We start from the raw sequence: 25,020 nt of genomic DNA, 5'->3' as shown, positions 1-25,020 counted from the left end.
CTCTGGGGGACCAAGGTCCTCCAGGTGGAATCAACGTCCTCCCTCAGCCTAGTTCAGTCTTCTCTACCGCCAAGCGCTAGCAGCGTTGCGCTGTCATGGTGCCACACGAAGCAGGGATGCTCAACATCTAGAGTGACAGACACAGTGGGAGAGAGACCCGACAAGCCTCCCTCCCCCCACCCCGCCACTGCAGTCATTCATCAAATTCATACGATTCAGCACTAGCTATTTAGTCACTCCTGCTGCAGGGAGGCTGTTGGCTTGGGCTAGCGAGGGCACAGCTTGCGAGAGGGGAGGAAGGGAGGTGGAACAGTCTCCTGTCCTGCCTCTTGGGGTATGTAATAAGCAGCTGGTTACCTGCCAGGCTCAGAGCCAGCAAGGGTCAGAGCAGTGTCACCGTAGAGCATGGAAGGGCTCTTCCCTACTGCATGGGGTTTGATTGGCATCGGCTATAGCTTCTCCAGAAAAAACATTTCAGTGAGAGACTGGTACAATACTACAAGCCCTTGCCCCCCACTGGGAAGCAGGAGCATGGTGTAGTGTCTGAACACAGGCCTGGGAGCTGCTAGGTTCTAATCCCAGCTCTGCCACTCAGTCACTGTGTGGTGAGCCTTAGGTGAGGACTTTTCCTCTCTGTGCCTCAGTTCCTCATCTGTAAAACAGGGATCATGGCACTGAGCCAACTCACAAGAGGGATTGGGACGCTGCTTGGAAAGTGCTTTGAAAATAGGAAGTTGTTTGTGAAGCATGAAGGGATATTAGAGGAGAGTATGTTTGGCTAGAGAGGAAGTTCGCAAAAGAGACCACTCCTGGCGTAAAAAAAAAAAAAAAAAAAATCACCTTTTAACTTTGCTCTTTATAAATTTTGCCTCTTATCCCAGGCTCTCAAAGCATTTTATGAACACTAATTACCTATGCGTCACAACCCCTCCCCCCATGCATGGTACAGCATCCTCATTTTACACTGGCCTATGCTTTTCACCTTCATTCCTCTCAAGAACTGGTAGGTAGTGTGTTAAACAGCTGTCTCATCCCACCCCAGAGGTGGCTGTATCTTCGCGGATGATAAAGTGATCACTGTATATAAAGTTTGTTGAGATCTTCATATGAATAGTTTGGTGCTTATTCCACAACCCTGCACACACCCTCAAGATTTACCATTATCTCACTCTGCAGGGTACATGCAGGTGTGTCTATACCCCTGCCATTCCAGGAGTTGCAGCCTTAGCATCTTTGTGAAATGTAATTCATATTGAGGTGGCAGTGAGGATGAGGAGGGATGGGGAGCTGCCTTTGTAAGAAGCAGATAGGAATTCAACCACACACATTTCAGATCCCTTAAAAGAATGGTGCTACTGAGACTGGAGGATATGTTCTGTAGTGGCTATTGCGTCTGTATCACCACTGCCCTCTTCTGGATGTAATGTCAGACAGACATGTGTGTGCATGTGTACGAGAGACTATTGGCAGAAGCCCAGCAGAGAGTATATAAATCCGATATCACTGTTCCCTATGGACGATACAATCAGCTAGGGCCAGTGTATTCAGGGCTAATGGTTTTCTCATAGCTAGGCTGGCAATCAAGATATTTGTATGTGTTTAGTAGAGCTGACAAATTTTTCAAAAAAGAAGTTTTGGGTTGAACACTGTCGTTTTTTCTCAGCTGAAAGTTTTCATGGAGAGCAGTTGACATGCTCAGATTTTTGTTTTTGTGAAATTTTTCATAATATTTTTAATTGCAATCTCTGTCCTGATCCTTACTGAAATGGTTTTCCACAAGTTCTGTTTACTGGAAACTCGGGTGTGAGCATACAACAATGTCAACATTTGAAAGCTGCTGTTAAAAAAAAAATCCAACCCACATTTTGACAAAACTGTAAAAAAAAATTGCAAAATAAAAAAACCCCAGGAAAGAATATGGGTTTGTTGTCAACTCTGCAATGAAAACAATGGACTTTTCCACAAAAGTTACTAACTGGAGTTGAAAAATGGATTTAGCAAGTGCCCTTGTTACAGAAACACAAACCTTCTGGAGGCAACATGTCAAGCAGGCAGCTGGGATTCTGTTCTGTGTGTTGCACTTCTCCACACAAGAAGTTTGTCTGCCAGGGAGCGGTTTGAGAGGATTCAGGATGGAGGGTCAGGCCATGCTCTGCGCTCTCTCTCATGGAGACTTTAAGAAAAGCAGCTAAGAGCACATGTCATCTACAACATGGATCTGCCGGGCTGAAAGTGCCTGTTTGTCGCAGTGTGTTGAAAACAGAATGTGGTGCTTCTCCCCAACTCTTCCTCCAAATGTAGGTAAGCAGGCGGAGTAGTTGCAATTCCTCAGCAGGGAGCGTACAAGCACTAGGAAAGGGGAACCTTGGGAGAGCGGAAGTGTAGCTCCTCCCTTCCCACCAGACCCTGGCCTTCAAACCTCATACATCCATTGCCCGTGCTCGTTGTGTGAAGCTGTCCTGCTCTAACTCCAGTCTCCCTTTGGTCTGTATTTCGATATCTTGCTGTGCACACACTGTGCCTTTACCGTAATAATATTTAGCACTTAGGCTGCACTTTACATTAGCAAAGCACCAAACAAACATTAACTAATTAGACTGTAAGATCCCCAAGGCAAGGACCAGTTGCTTGTTGGGTGTCATTTACCCTACTGCCTCAGCAACATTTAACACTCATCTGTAGTGTTAAAAAGGCTGGTGACAGTCACTACTCCTATTTCACAGCTAGAGAAACTAAAGGGTTAAAGTGACTTCCCAAGTTACATAGGAAATCAGTGGCAGGGCTGGGAACAGAACCCAGGATTCCTGCTTTGTAGTCCAATGCTTGCCTATTGGGTTATCCTGCCTTCCCCTCCACCACACCACAGCAGCCAAGGGTAAAGGATCTCCCTAATACCTAGAAATGCTTCAAAACATCCTGCGTTCAGAGAGAGTCAGACAACGCTCACCCCCTTCACCTCTCCTTGGCCAGCGACTGGCCTGCTCTATCCGCTGAGCTCCTTCCCACTCATAGCCATACACACTCAGAGACACAAGCGCTGAAATGAAGAAGAGTCTGGGAAGAGTCTCTCTTTCGCTGTGCAACAAGCACTAGGTAGAAATATAACCCCTCTGTGGGGAATCCAGCTACCTCAAGAGTCAGTGAGAGCCTGTGAGAACCTTACTGTAGAATACTTGGGTGCTTTCAATAAGGGTTGGTGGGATTCTGGAGTGTCGTGGGGGGGCGGGGAGGGCTAGGACACTCACTTTCTCTCCATGCCCCTTGCTGAAGCGGTAGGAGCCCATCTAGGGACCTGTGCCATGTGGGGAGGAGAATGGAAGCGTGTCCCCTCTCAAATACCGTATGATAGCCAGAGCTCAAAACAGGCCAGCTGACACTGGTGTTCAGCCAGCCCTCTTGGTAGTGCTGAAGAAAACTGGGGTGTTCTCTTGTTGTAGGGTAGGGGAACCTCACTGCAGTATACAGGCAAGAAAAGGGAGTACCTGGTGTCCCCTCGCAGGTGCTTCGCCAGATACATGGGGAAAAAAGCACAGTACAAAGTAAAATACAGAATTGCTCAACCCCCAAACACAGATAACACAGCTCCTACCAGGCCTTTACAGCTCTGCTCCCCACTGAGCTGTGACGGTGTCTGAGGCATGGTTAGCTTAGGAGTGCGTACAGGCCCCACCGCATGCCCTGCTGGGACAAAGAGACCCAGGGGACAAGTGTGAGCATGGTCATGATTCAGATATAGGGAAGAGTCGGCCAGCTGAACGACACACACTGGGAATGAATGGTACAACTCCAGGAAGGCGACCCCTCTCACCCTCACCTGTCCTGGCCCCACTCACCCCCAGCAGCCTTCGCTTTGAATTGAGTTTAGTCCTGGCTTGACAACCCTGGTGCCTAAGGGTTTCTGTATATCCCCAGAGGAGGGGCAGGAGCAGAGCTAGCCTCCCGCTCACCTTGTCCTGGGAGGGCCCCTCTAGGGCAAGAGAACAGTTTGTCCTCCACAGCCCATTCCAGGGTTGGCCCCTGTGCAGGAATGGCCCTCCGGGGGCCAGCTGCTCTGCAGTGTGGATTCTTGTCCCACTAGGAAGCACTAAACCCATTTCACACAGGGCACCAAACAGCCGCTCGGTGGCAAAGACGGTCAAACTCTGGCTATGTCGGACCCAAATGGAGACCAGGCTCTGTGTCTCCCACTCACAAGTCCCTGCAGCACAGTGTGCCTTCGGTAGCTGTTATCAAACAGAAACAATGCACTGGGCAATGCCCGAGTCACTGATGGCAGCGCTGTCTCCTGGCCACAGAGTCAAGGAGGGATCTGAAGCAGTACAGTGAGCAACGCTATGGGACACCTAAGGTTTTGGAACCTAAATCTCCTAGGCCAATGAGGCCATAACTCACTCACTGCTGCCCACGTTCAACTCCCTGCTCTGCCCCCTCCCAGTGGAATACCAGTGTCATCTGCTCTGTGTGGCAGCAATCAGAAGGGAGAGAGAGTGCTGCACATACGAGGATGAACTTCGTCACAGGGTGCTGGAACCAGCATTGCTATCGCAATTATTCTGCCCCTTGCACAGAGACTCAGACCTGCCAGATCTGGAGACTCAGTTGGGCAACAGAGCAGTAGGGGGAAAGCCCTGCAGGTCTGAGCTGGAAAGCAGGACACAAGGGGAGCAAGCTCTGAGAGGAGGGGTCAGGGGATTCTGCTTCACCTCCCCTGCACTTTGTTGATTTCAGCCACTGATCACTGCTGGCTAGATGTGTGGGTGGGACCACGTGGGCGGATTAGTGAGTGTCAGGCAGAACACGCTGCCATTCCCAGCTCCACTCAACACCCACACAGGCAACAAGACTAAAAACAGATAGACAAACACACAGTGATCACCCTTCCCCCAAACCACAGAAAGGCCAGGGAACGTGCCCGAGAAGAAATGTCTCGATTCCAGGCCCACCGAGAAGAGGTGTGAAAGCCCTGGGGAATAAACACATAGGGAGCAATTGAGCATGTCACCTACCTTTGCCCACTTCTCCCACAGCCATCTCTGCATGGAACACCCTACCCGAGCTGATCTCTCTCCAGATTGCCCAGGGCGCTGTACTACCTGCTGCTTCTTTAAATTTCATCTGGAGTCCCACTTCTTTTGCAATGCCTACCAGAATGGCCACTGCCCACCCCACCCTTTTGCAGCTCCAAAAGCTTCTTCCTGTGGCATTGCAAGGCACACGAGTTAAGAGATAGGATGGGATTAACTGTGGCTGCTCATTTGCATACCCAGAATGTTTTCCCAGCAGCCAGCAGTCGCTTGGCGCTGGTGGAGGCAAAGGATCTGGAACAAAGGGAGAAGTTTGGCCCATGCCCACGTGTTCACCGAGCTCTTTGCTACAGGGTACTTGCCAAACTTGGCTCTGAGGATGCTTCTCTCCTGCCCATAAATAGCCTCTGAGTATGGAGTTGGTTAATACCAGATCCAGTGATGAGTCACCACCCCCCTAGTCTGAAAGGGAGGGTGTTGGAGCTGTCAGATCAGATAAAGCATCAGCACGGATGGATTACCCAGAGATGACACTAGTGGTTTGCACGGCTAGCCACATCCAGCTTCCCCCACCCTCAGGTATTAGCCAGGTAGCCATCACTGTGTGCATCAAAGAACAGAAAAAAGCTCTGGGGTCATTTATCACAAGCTTTGTAATGGAGCTGTTTGGAAAGGAAGGGCGAGTTCGCAGAGCAGGTGATGCAGGAAGAGGCATCATGGCAGCTGTGGGCCTCCTGCACTCCAGAGGGCCAATTCTTGAGGTGTCCTGTCAATTCTCACTGGCCTCAGATAGAGTGAAGGGCATTTGACACTCTCAGGCCTGGTCCCAGAACTGACTTTGGGGAGGTACGTGATGGTAGCGTTCAGTGAAGGAGGAAGTCCAGTAGGCTCACAGGGGCAGCAGGAGCAGCAGGGCAGCTCCCAAATTCCTGGGTCTCTGAAAAGAGCCTCTCTCCCAAAGTTGCCCAGGACACCTTGTTTCCAGACAGGCTGGCTGTGCCCCAAGAAGAAGTGGGCTGTAGTCCACCAAAGCTTATGCTCTAATAAATTTGTTGGTCTCTAAGGTGCCACAAGTACTCCTGTTCTTCTTTTTGCGGATACAGACTAACACGGCTGCTACTCTGAAACCTGTGCCCCAAGAGTAGTCCCTAGGGGGAGCTGTGCTGCAGGTAGAGGTGCAGGTGTCCCAGTACTGGCACTCCCATCTAAGTCAGTACTAACCCCTGGTTCCCCAGCATGGGGCTAGGAGGTGCAGTGCTGCAGGCATGGTGTTGGGGAGGGACCCTCTTCCCAGTCAGTACTGACTCCAGTGCCACAGGGTGGTGTTAGGGGGTGCTGTGCTGCAGAGAATGGTGTGAATGACTCAGCAGGGGGTAATACTCCCTCTGAGTCAACACTGAGCCAATGCCCCAGTAGTGCTAGGGGGTACTTTACTGTGCTGCAGGGAGAGATGTTAGTGGATTCAGTAGGTAGCATTCTTCCCTCCAGGGATCGGGGGAGCTGCTCCAATGAAAATGCTCTCTCTTGAAGCCAGACTAAAACCAGCACCCTGATTGCACTGCATTCTCCCAGGCATTGGGGAGCCAGCCCCAGAGTCAGGTCAAATCCAAGGAAGGCAGTTGCATTCTGTCCACCCCTTCAGCCACTCAGTGATCCCAACTGCTCACTGCTTAACATGCCTGGTGAGCAAACTCCCTTTTGAGAAAGCATCTGGTGTGTTTCTCTTTTTAGAGACTGTGGACAAGGCAACCAGCTGGGGCCCCTCAGAGGCACACATCAGCCAGCCCACACAGCCTTCGGGGGGACTCAGAAGGCAGACTCCACTGGTAAATAACATGGCTTCTTCTAGGCACACAGAGAGCTGCAGACATGTGGCTCTGAAGAGCACTCCGTGTTCCAGCCTTTCCCAGCATGCTAATGCGAGTGCGGAGAATACAGACTGTCCTGATCACCCTAGGGGAATTCCCCAGCCCACAACACACAGCTGAGCAAATCCTTAACCACTTACCCATAGGCAGGCACCATGCATTTGCCAGCCTTTTCCCCAGGGAACAGCCATGCTGGGGGCAGCTGTGGCATCAGGTGGAAGGTGCTAGTTCATAGGGCTGGGAATTTTCAGCACATCTCAAGCCACTGCCAGGTGAGCAAGTTGTAATGTGTCTGCAGGCACCTTAAGTCCTCCTCCCCAACGCTCTTTGATGATCCCATTCAGGGGGCCAGGACTCAGGGATTGCCCCTTCTGCAGATTGTGTTGCTCAGAAGGAGGCAGTTAGGTAGGCAGGGAGAGGCAGAGTGAGCTTCCTACCCTGCATGGTCCCAGCTCGCTTAGAACCTGGGGCCTAAAGGCACTCAACACTTTGCAGGATTAGGGCCTCCTTGTGTCAGAGCCAGAGCTGCTGAGCTCTGCTTTGCTTCTCCTCCAATCACGTGGCCACAGCACTACCCGGTTAGCTGCTGCTCCCAGCTACTTGCAGGTGTTTCAGAGCCTATTAACGTGACTGAGAAAACACGGGAGATAGACTGTTTCCTTTATGTCAGGGCAGAAATGGCCAGGTCTTCGCACGTGCACAGGCCAGGCTGGGAGGAGAGGGAGGCAGAAAGAAAGTGGGCTGGCAGGGAGAACTGGCATCGCTTTATGGATTAGGCCAGAGAGCTGGGCACATCCTGGATTATTATGGGGGAGTGAAGGGGGATGGGCCAATGTGCAAGAAATCAACCCTGAAAATAGTGGTGGGGGAAGCTTCAGGTCGGAGCAGGTGACTTTAGGGGGCAGTCAGCCCAGCCCACCTTAGCCTGAGGTCTCTGGGCTTGGGAGGCATTGGGAGCCCTTAGGATGGACCATATTTAGTCTCTGGCATTAGGGACTCTCTTTGTACAAGGGGACATGGGAGGGGCACTCTGGGGCTGGAGAAGAGAAGGGAGTCAATCTCACAGATGGCAAATGTGGGGGGTGGGGAGGATTAGAAAGCTCTACATGCCCCTTGCCAATCCCATTTGGTGAAAACCTGCCTAGCTCAGCATGTGCTGAAGTGCTGCCAGCGCACCACTCAGGGTAACAAGATTCAGGCCCTTCTGCCCAGCTGCATCCCGCACATGCTCCACATCATTAATGCTGCAATGGAAAAGAAAAGAACAGAAAAGAACATTGCAGCAGAGGGCAAAAGAGTCGCTTCGAATCTCCTCCCGTGAAGTGAGGATGCTGCAGCACAGACAGCTTGCAGCAGAATCTGCCACAGGACTGCGTGGCAGTTTGCCAGAGTACAGGCCTTGGCTGCATCAGAGGGCTCAGCAGCTCGCGACATGGGAGCTCCAGCCCTGTCATTGCAGAGGGAGAGCCAGGGAGTAGAGAGAGATGGTTTCCTACAGTGCGATGCAAACTGTTGGGACAAGAGGCCCTGAGGTTACGCGCACTTGTCTCTTCTGAACTATCGAGTTTGTAAGCACCCTTAGCCTGGAATACAGGTATCCGAACGTTAGTTAGTCAGAAAGAGCTGTTAGACAAGCCCTTACTCTGTACCCAACCCAGCTCTTATGGAAGCCAGTGAAAGCTGCATCAGGCTGTTAGCACCCAGCATCTTGGCTCCCAGCTCTGTTGTAAGCCCCCCTACTTCAGAGAGCAGCCCTGCTCTCTGCTCCACTCTGGGGGCTGTGTTCCCCTTCCGACTTCTCCTACCTCCATCCTGGATGGATTCAAAGCAATCGACTGGCTCAGACCACCTAGTAATCTCCATTTGCTGCCTTTGCAGAGTCACTGTAAGCACAATGGGCAGCCATGTTTAAGCCTAGGCCCCCTCCAGTGCTGAGGCAGGAACATCTCACACAGTCAGCGGCAGGTGACAGCGGGGAAGAGCAGCCTGACGCTAATACTTGGGACATCGCTGTGCACTCTTGCTGGAAGATCTTCCAGTCCCAGGCACCCATCCTCTGGGACACCTCAGACCCAGGTTCACAAGATCACAAAGGCAAAGTCTAGAGACCATTTTGGGAGCTCAGCATCCACTCAAGTATTTTATACAAGAACGTCCCCCATCACCTACGGGAGATCCTGAGGCAGAGCCCAAGTGCGACAGAAAAGAATGTTCCACACCTGCTGCAAGTTCATAGGATCAGAGTCAGGAAACAGGCCCAGCACAGAACCGGAGATAATGGTTTATGGAGTGTTTGGCACTGAAAGGGAAAGCAAGATCAGAACTACAATGACTGGACAGCAAGAGACTCACTGCAATGAGTCTGGGAGGGGACAGCAGCTTTGGGGCAACTACCACTTGAAACCTTAGAGGAGAACTGTCAAAAGCCAGAGTTGGGAAGCTGAGCGCTTTTGAAATCCACTCCAGTGCATAGGGAGTGATCATGGTGATTCAGTAAGGGGCACTCTTGCACTGGAATCAGTACTGACCCCAGCGCCCCTCCATGCTGCTCGGGGACACCATGCTCATGGAGGCGCTCTCTATCAGAGGTGTGATACTGACCTCCAAACCACTTGTGCTCATTAAAGATCTCCTGGTACTTTTCACAAGAGTCGTCTGGGCTAAATTCCAACTTGGGATATTACGTTTCACCCCATTTCAGATGGACGCCATTCTCCTTCCTGCTCAAAAAGTTATTGTCCTGCCGAGTGCTGTCAAACGGCTACCACTGCCCAGCTCACAGAAGGCTGCATTCAGTGGCAAGCTAAGCACTTTGGGATTCAATACTCCCTCTCTCTAATGCTGGAAGGTGACAAATACACTTCAAGGTTACTGAGTTAGTGAGGACCTCTGGATTGGGAGAGGGAGGGGACTGGGCAAGCCACTCACCCCAACGTTACATTATTAAACTATTATGCAGTGTCTTGGAATCTAGAAACCACTTCTTATACTGCTGATAACCCTCCCCTTACCAGCCCCACTGCGGGTAGCTTCACCGCACCCTAGACTCAGGAAGAGGCTCCTGCCAACCACAGAAAATCTCAGGCTTAGTCCGGCAGCCACACCAGTCCACCTTGCGTTAGGGGCCATACACGGTTCTCTTGTGGATTCTGTATCTCAAGACCACACACCTTAAGAATCTGCTTGATGACACTATCACTGCTAAGCCTTTTCATCCCTCACCAACCCTCCACCCCCAATTAGTAAGAGTTTGCATAATTTGGGGCATATAAATCAAGGTGGAAAAGCTCTAAATACATGAAATGCAAGTATTTAACATTTGCAATGTCAATCATTAACAATACATATTTGAATGAGAGTCATGTATGAGGAGGGGCCTTGGGATATAGCACGGACTTCACTTTCATTTGATACAGTGGCTACTCTTTTTAATGTGAAAAATATTCAAATTATAAATATATATAGTCAACAAAATCATTATAACAATTTTAACCAAATGCTGCAGTGGGTCTAGTGCGGAGAGGGGGTGTTTAGATCCGAAACACTTTTCTACACACTTGCCTGAAGATGCGCTCATTTTACATTTTCTGTAAGTGCTTCAGTTAGGAGTGGTAAGGAGCTGAGCGTTGGTGCTGATGTTTGCTGCCCATGATTTCAGCTGTACTTCTGCCATGGGGGCACAATTTCATTGTCCATAGCCTGCAGCCAGGAATTTGGTTGTCTGTTCGATGGCAGCAGGCATTGCTGCACTGATGTCACTTGCAGAGAAAGGGTGTATCCAGCTGGCAGACTCTCTTCAACACAGTGCCTTTGTGAAGGATAAAATAGGAAGCTACCATATCAGGCTGAAAGTACATGGGCAGCTAACAGTCTTGGTAAATGTTGTGGTAAGCAACAGAGAGTCCTGTGGCACCTTTAAGACTAACAGATGTATTGGAGCATAAGCTTTCGTGGGTGAATGCCCACTTCATCGGATTCACAATAATAAGCATCCACAATAGCATGGATGCTTATTACAGCTCTCTCTTGGGGCATTCTTAATCACTAAAGATGTTAGGCCCCATTCAAGGCAATGGTGCAAGAGTAAGACAAATATGTTGGTGTCATCTGATAATACTGATATTCCCACCAGTTTCTCTTTTGCAACCGTCACCATTTGTTGGACAGGGATGCTGTCAGGTTCTTCATGTGAGGAGGCCGTATCTTCTCGGTTGATCACCCCACCTTCCCAGTTGATTTAAACTGGAGTATTGTCTCCGACTGTGATGACTGGCTTGTGCTTTGGAATGTGTCATTGGTGAAGCTTCTTGCCTCGAATGAGTTCTGTACAAATGATGTCAATCAGCTGTTTCTTATTGTCAGTTACCATCAAGACAACTTTCTGTGGAGGCAGCTGTGTACTTGTGCTCAACTAATGCACTCTGCGTGCTTCTGTAGTTCTGCTAGATCTTGTGACACACTTTGTGCTGAAATCTTGGTACATGTCAAAGAAAAGATATATATCACCTACTGCTTGTGTTCAGGGTAGAATCTGAAATTGGTCACAACGTCCTTGATGATACCACTTGCTGGCCAGCGTAATACCCAAAGAACTCCAGAACCCTCAATGGCCATGAAGGTGACTTCTTGTGGAGTATGTCTATTAACATCTGCTTCCTTAGCCTTGCCAATTCTCATGTCGCCAGTGTCAGTAAACACTGACGTTGGTACAGGAGCCTACTCATGTGACAAAATATTCTTGATGTCAACCTCTCGTGAACTTGCTTGTAGGCCCATCACTCTTGAATAAATGTTAGTGTTAACTACCTTTGTTGCACCAACCTGTCCATACTTTGCTGTCACTGCCAATGTCTCTACTAACCTTGATATTGTGTCATAGAACCCTGTGGGACAGCTACATTCAAATTCTTGCATTTGGTGAATTCCAATTATACCTGTGTCATCTACATTGACTGATGGTGGTGCCACTTTACCACTGACAACATTTATTATTGCCTGTGAGGGTTTATGGCGGGGGGCATCTTAGGAATCAATGCACAGCGTTAGCTTCTTACTAGTGGCTTCCCTGTGACCCTTGCAGCTGCAGAAATCCTTTATTTCATTCCTTCTTTGTGGATCTCTTGTACTTGCGCCTCCTGGTTGCCATTTATGTTTGCAATGTCTTCCACCAGCTACAGTAGCTGCATATGTGGAGGCTAACAATCCAATCTCAAGAGTCTCTGGTTTCAGGGTGATCTCAGTGATTCCACCATGGCCGCGGCCATTCTTCATGAAGGTGGTTTCAACGTACATGTCACTGCATATACCATTCCATATTCCTGGACCATGGTGCATGAAGAAAACAGCTGACCATGTCTTTGGTTTATATGCTGTTAGTGTCTATAACTGTCCAATATTTGAAAATTAATTCTCAAGAATGAATATGTAAGAATTTAAGTGGCAGGCTCAGAGTACAAGAAGAATAAGCCTTGTGTCTCAGTTCCGGGAGGATGAGGGGGCGTGCAAGCAAGGTACACTGCTAATACAGACACAACATATGCGCTTCCTCGCTAATTATGTTCCATAAGAAAATATTAGTTTGAAGTTTTCATTAAAAATAATTGAAATTCAATGAAAGGGGTTTCACTGTCACTTGGCTTGTGAATCAGGAAGGGGTGGTAGTAAGTGCTCATATTTCAAAATGCTCAACAGTGACAACGGTGTCATCAGGCAGTTTCTTCGCATTTAGGGTCTTGAAATTCAGAATACACACACACTATATGGACACTAACACAAAATATTGCCATAAACTTGCATTTGGCTACAGGCCTACCTTTTTCAGAGCACAATGGACATTTGGTTTGGTCTGCAGCCCTCCTCCAGCCAGGGTGCCAGTGCAATCTCACAGCCCTTCCCCCCCACTGCAGACTACAATCCAGCCACTTCAATGAACCACTCCCCACTTCCCTCCGCCCCACCCCCATAGGAGTTTAGTCTAAAGAAACACCCAGGGCATCAGGCAAAAGACTAACAGAGAGACATATAAAGAAAGAAGAGACTCAGAGAAGCCCTGTGAGGAGGGTGTGAGGAGGTGACAAAGGTGTTTTCACATTGCTCAGAAAAGCTATTCCCCCAAATCCCACTCCCTTTAGTCCTATACAGCCATCTATTAATGATGGGAACTGCCTACAGAGATGGCCAGTGCCCAGTAGGAACTAAATTTCTTTGGAGCTCTGGTGTGCCTAGGGTGACCTGATGTCCCGATTTTATAGGGACAGTCTCGATATTCAGGGCTTTGTCTTATATAGACGCCTATAACCCCCATCCTGATTTTTCACACTTGCTCTTTGGTCAACCTAGGTGGGCCAAGGTGTGGAAACCCCTCTCCCACCAGGGGATAAATGGGATAGGGATGCCTTGAGATGCAGCTGTGTCCCCAAATGCACCAGGACTTCCACACTTGCTATTCATATTCCTCGTGGGCAATACATTTCTGTCACTGATTAAGCAAATGGTGAGCTGTGCGTCCTCTGTACAGGATGTTTCCTTTGGCCCAGGCAGCAGGCCAAGCACCTGACACAAGGCTGCAGAGCAAGTTCGTTTTTAACTCTTTCCTACACACCAACAGATGTGGCATTGGACAAAACTCAAAACAGTAAAAATAAACCTTGGGTGCTCCTGGTCCAGAGGATTTATCTGGAGTATGCCCCATTCTCTCTCACACACACGCAGGCCTCAGGCCAGTCCCTGACAGATAGTTACAGAAATCCAGTTACACAGGTTAGTCCCATTAACCCTGGAACAGAGACATCACCCTGCCAACACAGCTGCTCCCTCTGCCTCCCACAGCTGGATCAAAATGGGACAAAGGGAATTGAAAGACTTTATAATCTGCCAGGGCCCAAGATCAGGATTAGGTGATTTCCTATGCGAAAACTAGAGCTGAGTCTAAAACCCAAATTCCAGCTCCAAATGCCCTCAGACTTTGGGGAAACTCAGGTCTAGAGATAGGGGCTGGAACTATGGGTGCAGTTGCACCCACTGGCTTGAAGTGGATTCCATTATATACAGGGTTTACAGTTTGTTTCGATGTCTCTCAGCACCTCAACTATACAAATTGTTCCATCATCCCTGGGTCTAGGGCAAATGATTCAGCTTTGGCCTCTCTCTCATTGCAACTGACAATATCCCAAGCACCAACCAAGCCTAGAACTGCCCTCCCTGCCTTGCTCACTTGGTTCATATTTTAGCAACATGGGCCATCATTGCACCCTGAACTCAGATCTTGGGAAGCAAGAGAAGGGAGAAATGATCTTCAGCTACTTGGTGTTAAAACAAACGTTTATAAGGGCTGGTCCACACTAAGCCCCCAGTTCGAACTAAGATACGCAACTCTGAAGTCAAAGTATCTTAGTTCGAACTTAAAGGTACTTACCGCGGGTCCACACGCGGCAGGCAGGCTCCCCCGTCGACTCCGCCTACTCCTCTCGCGGAGCAGGATTACTGGTGTCAACGGCGAGCACTTCTGGGATTGATTTATCGCGTCTAGACAAGATGCGATAAATCGATCCCAGAAGATCGATTGCTTGCCGCCGAACCAGCGGGTAAGTATAGACGTACCCTAATTCGTGGAGTCTGCCCAGATTTGGGGACTGACAGACTCCTAAACCAAACAGACACACAAAGCTGAAAATGGTAGCACCTTTTAGTGTTCAGCGCACTGGTCTGGGAGCCAGGAATTCTTGAGGTTAGTCTCATCTCTGCCACTGACTCACCAGATGGTCTTGAGCCAGTCAAGCCATCTTTCTGTGCTTCAGTTCCTCTCCATCCCCACGTGCCACCTGTAAAATGCTGGCTCTGCTGCTGCAAGAGTAGGACGTAGGAAGAGGCACAGCATGGAAACAGTGCCTTATAGTGAGGCTCTCCGAAGAGTTTTTGCATCTCTGCTGTTTAAAAAAAACCCTTAAATTTTGTAGAAAATGAAAACCACCATCACCAAAATAAGGGTGAACTCCTGGCCTCATTGATGCCAATAGCAAAACTTCTGTTGAATTTCAGTGTGGCCAGGATTTCACCTCCAGCCCTTTTGATTGTGAAGAAAAACTCCTGATTGTGATTCAGCGAGTCAGCGCGGCACCGAGTCTGCAGCCAGAGAGCCTGAAGCAGCAGTTCTTGGGAGGTGTAATTGCAATGGCGAGTTAATTCTGAAACCTAACAGCTATGCCAGACATTTCAACGCTTAAGTATTTCACTGCAGATCATGTCAGTAGAAACACCCAGCGAGTGCACTGTCTCCACTGTGGCTGGACTGATTTGAAAGACCCGCCTTGAGAAAAAGGCAGTAAAATGTTAAAGATGCAAGTAACTGAAGATTGTATTCACTCATTTTTTGATTCTTAACATAAAAGGATGTGAGGAAAGAACATGAAAAGAAAAGAAAGACCTTGGGGAGGTGTTGGGGGTGGGGAGGAGAGAAAGAACAAGTAAATTTGATAGAAACCATTCAGTAACAATACAGTATCCTGGATGTAACAATACAGTATCCTGGATTAATCAGCTTAATGAGTGTTTAAGATAAGAGAACAGAACAACAAAACACAAGCCCTCAATAGTGGTGCAACAGGCTCCCTTCTCTGCCCTTTGGACCACCACAAACTCGCTGGATGGGTCCTCTTCACCAGGTCACCAGGACAGTCTCGTGCAGCAACATACAATTAGAAGTCAACTTCTCCCTTCCGGGAAGAGAGTACAAAATCTCACCATCCTGGGATCCTTATTCCCTAGCCCCTGCCAGCCTCCCTCATTGCATTGCCTTCCTCCCTGTCTTTTAACTGTTCCCGGCTGATTGTTCTCATTAGCTGTCAGCCTCCTGCCTACTTAAGCCATTGAGCACCCATTCCCCCAATTAAATCCACTCCAGGGGGTAGATAGCTAGTACCTCAGCATATATTTACACTGCAATTAAACACCCACAGCTGGCCTGTATCAGCTGACTCAGGCTTGCGGGGCTGTAAAATTGAGGTGTAGATAGTCAGGGTAGGCTGTAGGACACTCTGTCCTCACCGGGTCCCAGAGCCCAGGCTGCAGCCTGCACTTAAACATTTTTAAAAATTTTATTAAGATAATGTTAAAAAAAATAGTGAGCAGAGTTTGAGCATAGAAGTTTCTGGTTATCAGGGAATAACATACAGATTATAGAGGGTGCAAAATTTGGTTTAAGATAAGGTGGCATGAGGAATACATAATCTGCAATATCCCCGATTGGGGGTAAAAGGTTGATGGGTCAAAGTACAGACATTGAGATATGAGGGTATGAAGTTCATAAAGTGGCTATGTTCGGGTGTGGATTATAATGAGTGGATATGATGGTGAGGATGGATTGACCCTCAATTGGTAAGATTTAATGTTTAGGGAGTTTATGGTTCCAGTTCATATGATCCAACGGAGAAGGTCACTTGGTCCCTTTCTCGTAGTGGGAGAACGATGTCACTCTGGCTCACGCCTCCTGGTACTGTCGGTGACCGGTGATGTGCTCGATGTAGATGTCCCTGGACCATCTGACAGCGTCTGAGACCATGAGGTGCCGCATGAGACGTGCGTAGCGTTGACCGATCCCGCGGGTCCGCAGCATACGCTCGTTGCAGGGGTCCCAGGCGCCCAGGGCTCCGACAATCAGGGCGTCCACCTACACCTCATAGCCCTTTGCTCTCAGGGTGTCAGCCGGGGGGGGCGTACTTTTCCAGCTTATGAGCTCGAGCTTCGCAAAACGCCAGAGTCCTGTTCTCAAAGGAGACCGTGACGTCGATGAGGATGATCTTTTTCTGGGCCTCATCAGCGACGACCACGTCAGGTCGTAGCTGGCTGTCGGTACCGGCTATGGTGCAGTTCACGGAGGTCTCCCCCAGGCGTGGCGCGATGGCTTTCACCAGGCGGTTCTGGATGGCGTTGTGGCGCAGCTGCCAGGCTCTGGAGTGGGGTTTGCAGCTGCACAGGATGTGGGGCAGGGTCTCATTGGGGTAGCCGCACTTCCTGCAACGCTTGTCTGAGTTCCTGTGGCGGACGGCTCCGTTGAGCGGGATGCAGTTGAGCCGGGCACGGTGGATGAACCACCAGTCGGCGAAACGGGTGAAGCCGCCCCTGGCGAGGAAGTGGTTGCTGGTGTCCCACTTGCTGGTCAACTCAAAGGCTTTACCCTGGTCCGGTTTACGCTTCAGGGTTTCCACGTACAGCGAGCGGATGGTGGCCTTCAGAGTCCTCTCCAGCAAGCCCCTGGCTGTCGGGGTAATGATGGTGTTGTCGTTGGACCTGATCTGCGGCACCTGAATTCCCAGCTCCTGGCGTTCCTCGCACCACTCCCAGCAGCAGCCGATGCGCTTCCCTAGACAATGCGTGGCGTTGTGAGTGCGGGACCACAGTGATGCGATGTCGAGCCCGTCCCGTCCGAATTCCCCATCCAGGGAGCCACTCAGGAAGGTGGCGATGTCTTGGTTCGAGGGGGCTCTGCCGATCCGGTTCTCTGTCGCATCACGCAGGGCGTTCACTGCAATGTTCCTCACTGTGGCGTCGGGACATGTCAGCAGGCGGAAGGTGTGGGTGATCACTGCAACATCGCACAGGTCACCCGTGCGGGGGACGTTGGCGCCGCCGTGCCAGTGGGCGATGTAGACCAGCTCGTTGCTGGCTCTCTGGGGAAGGAACAGCCACTTCTTCACCAGCTTCCGGATGATCTTGTCTGCCTTGTTGAGGGGCACCTTCGCCACGGCAGATCCCCTTAGGGTGAACGAGATGCGTGGGTCTACACTGCAATTTTACAGCCCAAGCCAGCTGACATGTGCTAGCTATTGGTGTTTAATTGCAGTGTAGACATAGCCTGGGTAACCAGAGTGCTGAGTCAGCTCTAAGCGCCTAGCACTCTGTCACATGTGCAATCAGAACTGCCCAAGGCACAAACCCACACTCACATTGCAGTTCAAAAAGTTTGGTTATTTCCCCCCCTTCTTGACATTATATTTCCCTCCTGCCCAGCTCTGCCCTCTCAGGTTCTGATAGAAAACAGAAGCTGAAGCACTGACACACTCCAGGAAACGTTGCTCTCCGTTAGGGTGACCAGACAGCAAATGTGAAAATCAGGACGGGGGTGGGGGGTAATAGGAGCCTATATAAGAAAAAGACCCAAAAATCAAGACTGTCCCTATAAAATTGGGACATCTGGTCACCCTACTCTCAGTGGATTCCCAATGCACCTGGAGGCAGAGAAATCTAGAAATCTCTCAAAAGGAGTCTGAGATTTTGAACCCAAGGTCTGAGAGAACTGTATAAACATCCAAACTTCAGGCCATTCCTACGAACTGCACCATGAGGGTCACCTGCTGGAGATCCTGCGTTGGTCATAAAACTGACAAGACAAAGCATTTGGTGGCTGATGGCCAGTAGAGGAGCAGCCCATAGGGTTATATTGTCCTCTCTCATCCAGGCAGTTCAGAGCAACTTAATCTCCCTACAGCCAACCTAAACCACACAAGAGAAGAGGCAGCTTTTGGCAGGAACCCTGCCACCCATACCCAGGGCAGGGAAATTCCCTTCTGTGATGATGCTGTGCCCTTCCTTCGTTGCTTGGATTACGTCCATTGCAGCAGCCTCCAAGATCTGCCTCAGCCTGACATTCCTGGCTCCTGCCTCACCAGACCTTTAATGTCACACTGATGTTGGCTTTTCTTTGAAGGATTTCTCTGTATGTTCAACACAAGGATAATACACACCTATGTGCTGCATAGCAGAGGGCTGCCATGGGATAGTCTAAGAGAGCAGCAAGGTCAGGCACTTAGAGGGGCACTTTTTATTAGTAGTAAATTGTATGGTGGTAGCACTCTGAGGCCCCAGCTGGGACTGTGCTGGGTGCTGGACTAACTATCCCTATCCTGAAGGATTTACAGTCTGATTTAAGATCCACACACAGATTTTGTGCCCATATAATTATTTGGATGGGGTGAGACAAAGTTATACCAGTATAAAGGTGCTTATACCAGTATCAGTTATTCCCCTAAGGGAAGGGGAATAAGCACCGGTATAACTGCATCCGCACTATACCGGTGCAGTTAAAGCAGTACAATGTGTGTGTGTAGACAAGCAACTGAGTGTGACAAACTCAGGAGGATGAGTAACAGTGATCACAGGTCTGTGTAACTACCAGTTACACCGGGGAGGCAATGTAATTTAGGAGCTACAGCAGTGGACTGGGAATGAGGAGACCCGGGGTCTAATCCTGGCTCTGCAAGTAACCTGCCACTTCACCTTTGTGGCTCTGGTCCCCTCCCGCTCTGTGTGTCTTGGCCCTTTAGATTCTACTCTGAAGAGCTTGTCCCTTGCTATGTTTACGTACAGCACCTAGCACAATGGGACCCCGATCTTCAGCCTCTAGGAACTACTGAAATAGAGAGAAAGTGTTCCTACAGGCATAATTAGCTAGGGGAGGGATTCAGTTATAAACTAATAAATAATGTTACCACCCGCTAACAGTATATTGTCACTGTCAAACTACTAATCAGAGCTACATGTGAACTGATGACTCAGGACTAGATTTTTAAAGGTATTTTGGCACCCACAAATGCAGGTAGGCACCTGGTGGGATTTTTAAAGGCACTTAACTCCCATTGGTTTCACATAGAGATGGGCATCAAGGTACCTCTGAAAAATCACACTGGGTGCCTACCTGCACCTCAAGGCACCTAAATGCCTTTACAAATCTGGTCCTTAGTCCTGATGGATTCTACATTCCATTATCAGACCCACTTTCCACTCCCCAATCACCTTCTAGACCTTTCAACTGAAAACATTATCCGCACAGAGTTTAACAAGCAATGGATTCAAGGCTATTTCTTCATTTATCGAATGTCACAAGTAAATTTATTCTAGACTTTTTGAACTGGGGAATTACGAACAACTTAGAACAAACGTGAATCGCAGTCTTGTAATAATCTAAAACCAAACCTGCTTTTCCTCAGGCCTCTCTCATAAGTGATGCAATGTTTTCCTCACAGTGGAGGTACAAGACACTAGTTTAATTGCTGTAAATGTGTTTAACGTAAAGAAGCGCTGCTTCTAGGAAGGCAAGACTGATGAATGTAGAATGCAATATTGTTTATATCACTCGTATGGAATAGCTAGCTCTTACATCACAAGAATACTGATATTTTCATAAGAGTTAATGTGACTGACTGATTAGTTTAATATCAATTAAATCCAGTTGTGGGTGTTAGAAAGTTGTCTCTATCTTTGTTAAAACAGCACAATGAAAAGAGGGATGTGTTTTCTAGAAGAAATGGGGTAATATTCAAAAACACTGACAATCCCTCCTTCTATGAGAGGGGGAAGACAGTGTCAAATATGGTTTAGTTTAACTGAAACAGGAAGCTCCTGGAGCAAAAACCTGTCATGTTTTATTTGTCTGTAAAGCACCATGCACACCTCTGGCTCTGTATACGTAATAACTAACAGTGATCACCAGGGCTGTTATTACAATCTCTCATCTTTGTATGCTTCCAGCTGTTGGTGACGCCTGAACTGGGGATTAGCTAATGTTTGTGACAATCTTTGAAGATGAGAACATGCTACCAAAGTGTCAAGTTTTATTATGTAAAATGAAGGGTTTACATGCATTCAGATACGGTTACACTGTAGTTGCAGGAAGGCCAAGATGTTGCTACATAAACAAGGCAAAGAATCATAATTGCAGAGAGGCTGAAAGAGAGTGTTTTGGCTACTAATGAGACCATGAAATGTTGGATTTTTGCATTGCTTTGCAGGAGGATGTCTGCTGGACCAAGTTAAGACAGTTCCTTCCTGAGAGATTTCCTCATGTCCACCCACCCACTCACTCTTCCACCCCTGTATTATGCCAGTTTAGACATGTTAGCCGGAAGAGGGTCAGGATAGCAATGGGCCAGCAGGGCTCAACCTGTCCCCATCCCACAATTCAGTGGGCTGTAACCATCCATTGTACAGCCTTCTGCTCCGGTCTGACTCTTTTTCCTGTATTTTTTCCAAAAACAATAAAAGCTATGCAGTTTCCCACAGCACCTCTCAGGCCACACAACACATACCTAGGAATCACTCAACCCCCACAGAAATTCAGCCTAGTCTGGAGTGGAACATCATCATTCAGCCCCTGTATGTTTCTAGGAGGGGAATAACTTCTCCAGCTGAGTCCCTGTGAGGGTAGAGCTATTCATGCTTGTTCTCTGAGCTTTATTTTAGGAAGAATCCTCCTTCACCTGTCCCCCCAGTCACAGAGTGGAATTGCCAAGTTTGCAGGGAGAACCTGTATCTAGACACTAACACCATTCCCTACTGGAACTGTCTGGAACGTAAGAACACTAGGGCATTGATCAGTCAGTGAGATTTTCATCAAACAGTTAAAAGGAGATACCCACACAGACAGAACCTTGGCCAGACAAGGCTGTGCCCCCTCAATAATAATCTATTAGCAAATGATCATATATTATAAATACACAGTGTTACATAGCCATTTGTTACACTGAATGAGGTAGCAAGCAAGGGAAGCAGCGACGTTACGTATCTGTGGACAGCTTTGGATGAAGTCATAAGCCATGAGTGAGCAGTTCGGCCAGAGCATTAGATCATCCCAACCCCACAGCTACTTTCAGTTGGAGTCATCAGTTTCTCAGTACCCAGTGTTTTTATGTGAAGTGAGGTAGAATAGTCTTTTTTTTATTGCCAGCATGAAGCATTTCCTGGCATGTCCAATATCACCAGGCACAGCTCCAGGAAGGAGGATTGTGAAGCCCTGATGATGTGAGAAACTGACAACAAGCCATGGAATGATATAGTGGAGGCAGCATGATATTTTATCTCCCATCAAGGGAAGGAGGCGACACTCTTCAGTGTACAGGGACTCAGATTGGGAGTCAAGAGAATGGAGCTCTATTCCTGGTTCTATCATTGACTTATTGTGTGATTTCAGAGAAGTCCCTTCATGGGGCTATGCCTCAGTTTTTACATCTGCTCACCTGCCTTTAGCAAGTGCTTTGGAATCTATGGCTGAAAAGCTCTATAAGTATTACTATTATCAACACCACTCTATGGAAAAGAAAAGTAGAGATAAGAGTGTAATTATGCAAAAATCATCCCCATCACTATAACGATCTGCATCCCGGATACACCCCCTGCTTTCTTGGAGTGGTAAACATGGCACTAGGATAAGGAGTAGCAAGAAGTCACAGAAGTTGCCATCAGAGTGCCTTCAATGAACTTATTAAGAATGGGTAGGTGTATAAATGACAGCCACATTGTACAGGGAGGGCTTTAGCAGGAGAAATTAACATGTTCTGTCAGCACTTTGGGGTTTTTCTACCTAATTTATCCAGCTGAAAAAAATTCCAGCCCCTTTCCAACACTCAAAGAGCCACAGGGATTCTTCCCCACCTACAGTCAGGATCTTCCAACCAAACGTTAGGGGGGACACACAGATTCTCTCTCCCTTTCTCTCTTTTTCCTTTTGTTAGGGCTTGATTTTTTGTTTTAAATGCACCTTGTTCCACCAGGTCCTTCTGACCCTGTGCAGGCTGTCATGGAATGAGATATCAGATTCTGTTCCACACGATCTAATAGTCTGAGCCCAATTTTGGCCTGTTTTCTCCACTAACTCTGTAGGAGCTAAAAACAACACGCATAGGAGCAAATGCATCCACTGAGCAAAAGGAACATCCCCGCTCCAAATGAAACAATATCCTCTCCCTCAATCTCCTCCACTTTTTCTAGTCCAGATCCCTCTCACCTCTTCTTGGGCAAGAAATGGTAATATTGCATATTTCAGCCACTACCCCAGGAAACAGTGGGATCAATTGAAGGCAGCCTGCCCTTTGGAGCTGCTCCTTTGAAATCCTCTCTCTACTCATGCATTGAATGGCTGCTGCTGATTGTCCCCCTTTGCTCAGGCTGAGGGGAGAGATGAAAAGATGTTGTTCCCTACCTGCAAGAGGGCAGCTGAGATCTCAGTCCTTCTCACCATCAACAGCAGCAGAAAGCCAGCCCCACCTGCTAAGGGACCGTCTGCGAACTACCAGCTGCACAGCTCTGCCCCTCCCTCCCGGATCAGCAGCACTCCCCAGCTAACCGGGCCTGGCAAGGAACCTGGATTAACTACATCAGCCTATGCAAACATCCCGGCGGGGCACCACAACAAACCCACGCAGGGACAGTCTGCAAAGTACCAGCTGCAAATATAAAGGGCTCCTCCCTTTATAGCAACAGCAATAGAAACCACAGACCAGATCAGCTCCCCTTTCTCTCCCCGCCGTGGTGATTTGGTATGTGTGCAATGATCCGCGCTGTGCAATGATTTCCCACCCCTGCCCCAGGGACCCATGGCCATCAGAGCTGCTTCCCTGTTTTGACATGAGCAGAAAAGGGGCACAACCCCTTTGGTGCAAACAGTCGGCCGCAGGGAGCCCTCGGGGGCTCTTCCCCCTCAGCTCCTCCCTTCTGCAATAATGCAGCAGAAACAAGCCAGCCCTACAACTCGCCCCCGCTCCAGCCTACCCAGCTAAGGGACTGTCTGCAAATTACCAAACGCACAGACGATCACTGAAGAATGTTGAGCAGATTGGGGCCTACATTTCTGTAAACGGCCTCTGGGTCAGTCTGTGACCACGTTTTAAAATCTGGCTGCATTTCAACATCCAGAGATGAGTCGCTGAGAAGGGCAAATCTCACACAAGCTAAACAGCTACAGATCCCATTTATAGACTGTTCTATCAGATACACCCATAAAGAGAATAGCCCAGCCTTGCAAGAAAGGAGAGAGATGGCATCACAACAGGGCAACCTGTCACTAGAGCAGTAATTCACAGAAGACCATACACCAGACAGTGTGAAGGCCCATCCTGGGCAGACCAGACAGATACCTGAAGGGGTCTCAGAGTAGCAGCCGTGTTAGTACTCCTGTTCTTCTTTCTGAAGGGGTCTGTCTCTTTCACACTTGGGCAGCACTCATGAAGCTTGTCTTGCCACTGAAGCGTCATTGAATTGAATTGCATGTACAGTATCTAAGGAACTTCCAAGGGATTTAGACTCTGTATTTCTGCATCACAAGCAAAACAACCTTCCTCCTGCAGTAAAATGTAATGAAGAGATTGGAGGAGGAGGATTCCAGTTATGAAGATCCATAGCCCATAAAGGGGTTTGGAGCCTGGGTTCCAGTTAAGGCCCATCTCCCTTATTTATATTTATCTATTTCAGTTTATAAAATGCACTTATTCTAGGCTCTAGGCCGGGGGTGGCCAAATGTTCTGACCCTTCGAGCAGCATACAACAATCTTCAGAAGTTCAAGAGCCGGGGTGTGCCTGTCAGGGCTCGGGGCTTCAGCCCTGAGGGGAGGAAGGTGTTGGGGCTTCAGCCCCATGGGAGGCACCTGTCTTGGCTCGGTGCTTCAGCTCCGCTCCTGCTGAAACCCTGAGCCCCAGCAGGCATGCTTCATGGGGTTGAAGCCCCAAGACCTACCCTCCGTGCTGGGCAAGCCCTAGCCACACCGCCCTGCTGCAGGGCAGAAGCCCCGAGCTCCCTGCCCCCAGTCTGGTAGGCGGAGAATGGTGGGGAGTTTGGGGGGCTCCATGAACTGCACTTTAACTGTAAAAGAGGCGCATGTGGCTTGCGAGCCACAGTTTGGCCACCCCTGTTCTAGGCACATGTGCAATAAACCTTTCCCTCCCAAAACTTACAAAATAAAGTGTGATCAACTGGAAACTTACCTTTCCAGTCTGTCAGGGATAAGAACTTTCAGCCACCATGTATATATTCCTCAGGCACCTTAGTGAATAGCTCAATCTGCAGCATTCCCTGAACATCATATGTGGGGTCTGTTGAAATAAGTGGGGTGAGAGCGAGTTCCAGTGATAAAGGCCTTTTCTTTTTTTAAATCAAGGGGCTATTAACTCAAGTGTTTTCAGCTGCTGTGGTATCCCTTGAGGAGAATTGAGGTTTCAAAGGTATCCAGGACTCAAAGCATTTAGGCTCAGATCCTCAAAGGTATTTAGGTGCCTAACTACAGCCTTGCTATCCGACAGGGCGGGTTTGGGTTGAATAGGACTGGCCACACTCAAGTCACGTTCAGGTTGGTTGTGCTCAGCTCAGG

The 25,020-nt window shown here is 48.8% G+C and overlaps 1 protein-coding gene across 4 annotated transcripts in view; it reads right to left on the bottom strand.

Annotated features, from left to right (window-relative positions):
- TMEM63C (transmembrane protein 63C) overlaps positions 1–22,963 on the bottom strand; it is a 69,443-nt gene extending 46,480 nt beyond the window's left edge. For 3 of the 4 annotated variants that reach the window (XM_054027172.1, XM_054027170.1, XM_054027169.1), the window contains exon 1: positions 22,860–22,963. The gene's annotated coding sequence lies outside the window, so the exon portion shown is untranslated. The remainder of the gene's footprint in view (positions 1–22,859) is intronic. The other variant, XM_054027173.1, reaches the window with a different exon arrangement.
- Between the last annotated feature and the right edge of the window lie 2,057 nt (positions 22,964–25,020).

The sequence above is a fragment of the Malaclemys terrapin genome, chromosome 4 (assembly GCF_027887155.1).
Source record: "Malaclemys terrapin pileata isolate rMalTer1 chromosome 4, rMalTer1.hap1, whole genome shotgun sequence".
In the NCBI taxonomy this organism is placed as follows: domain Eukaryota; kingdom Metazoa; phylum Chordata; order Testudines; family Emydidae; genus Malaclemys; species Malaclemys terrapin.
This window is presented reverse-complemented; position numbering and strand designations above follow the sequence as displayed.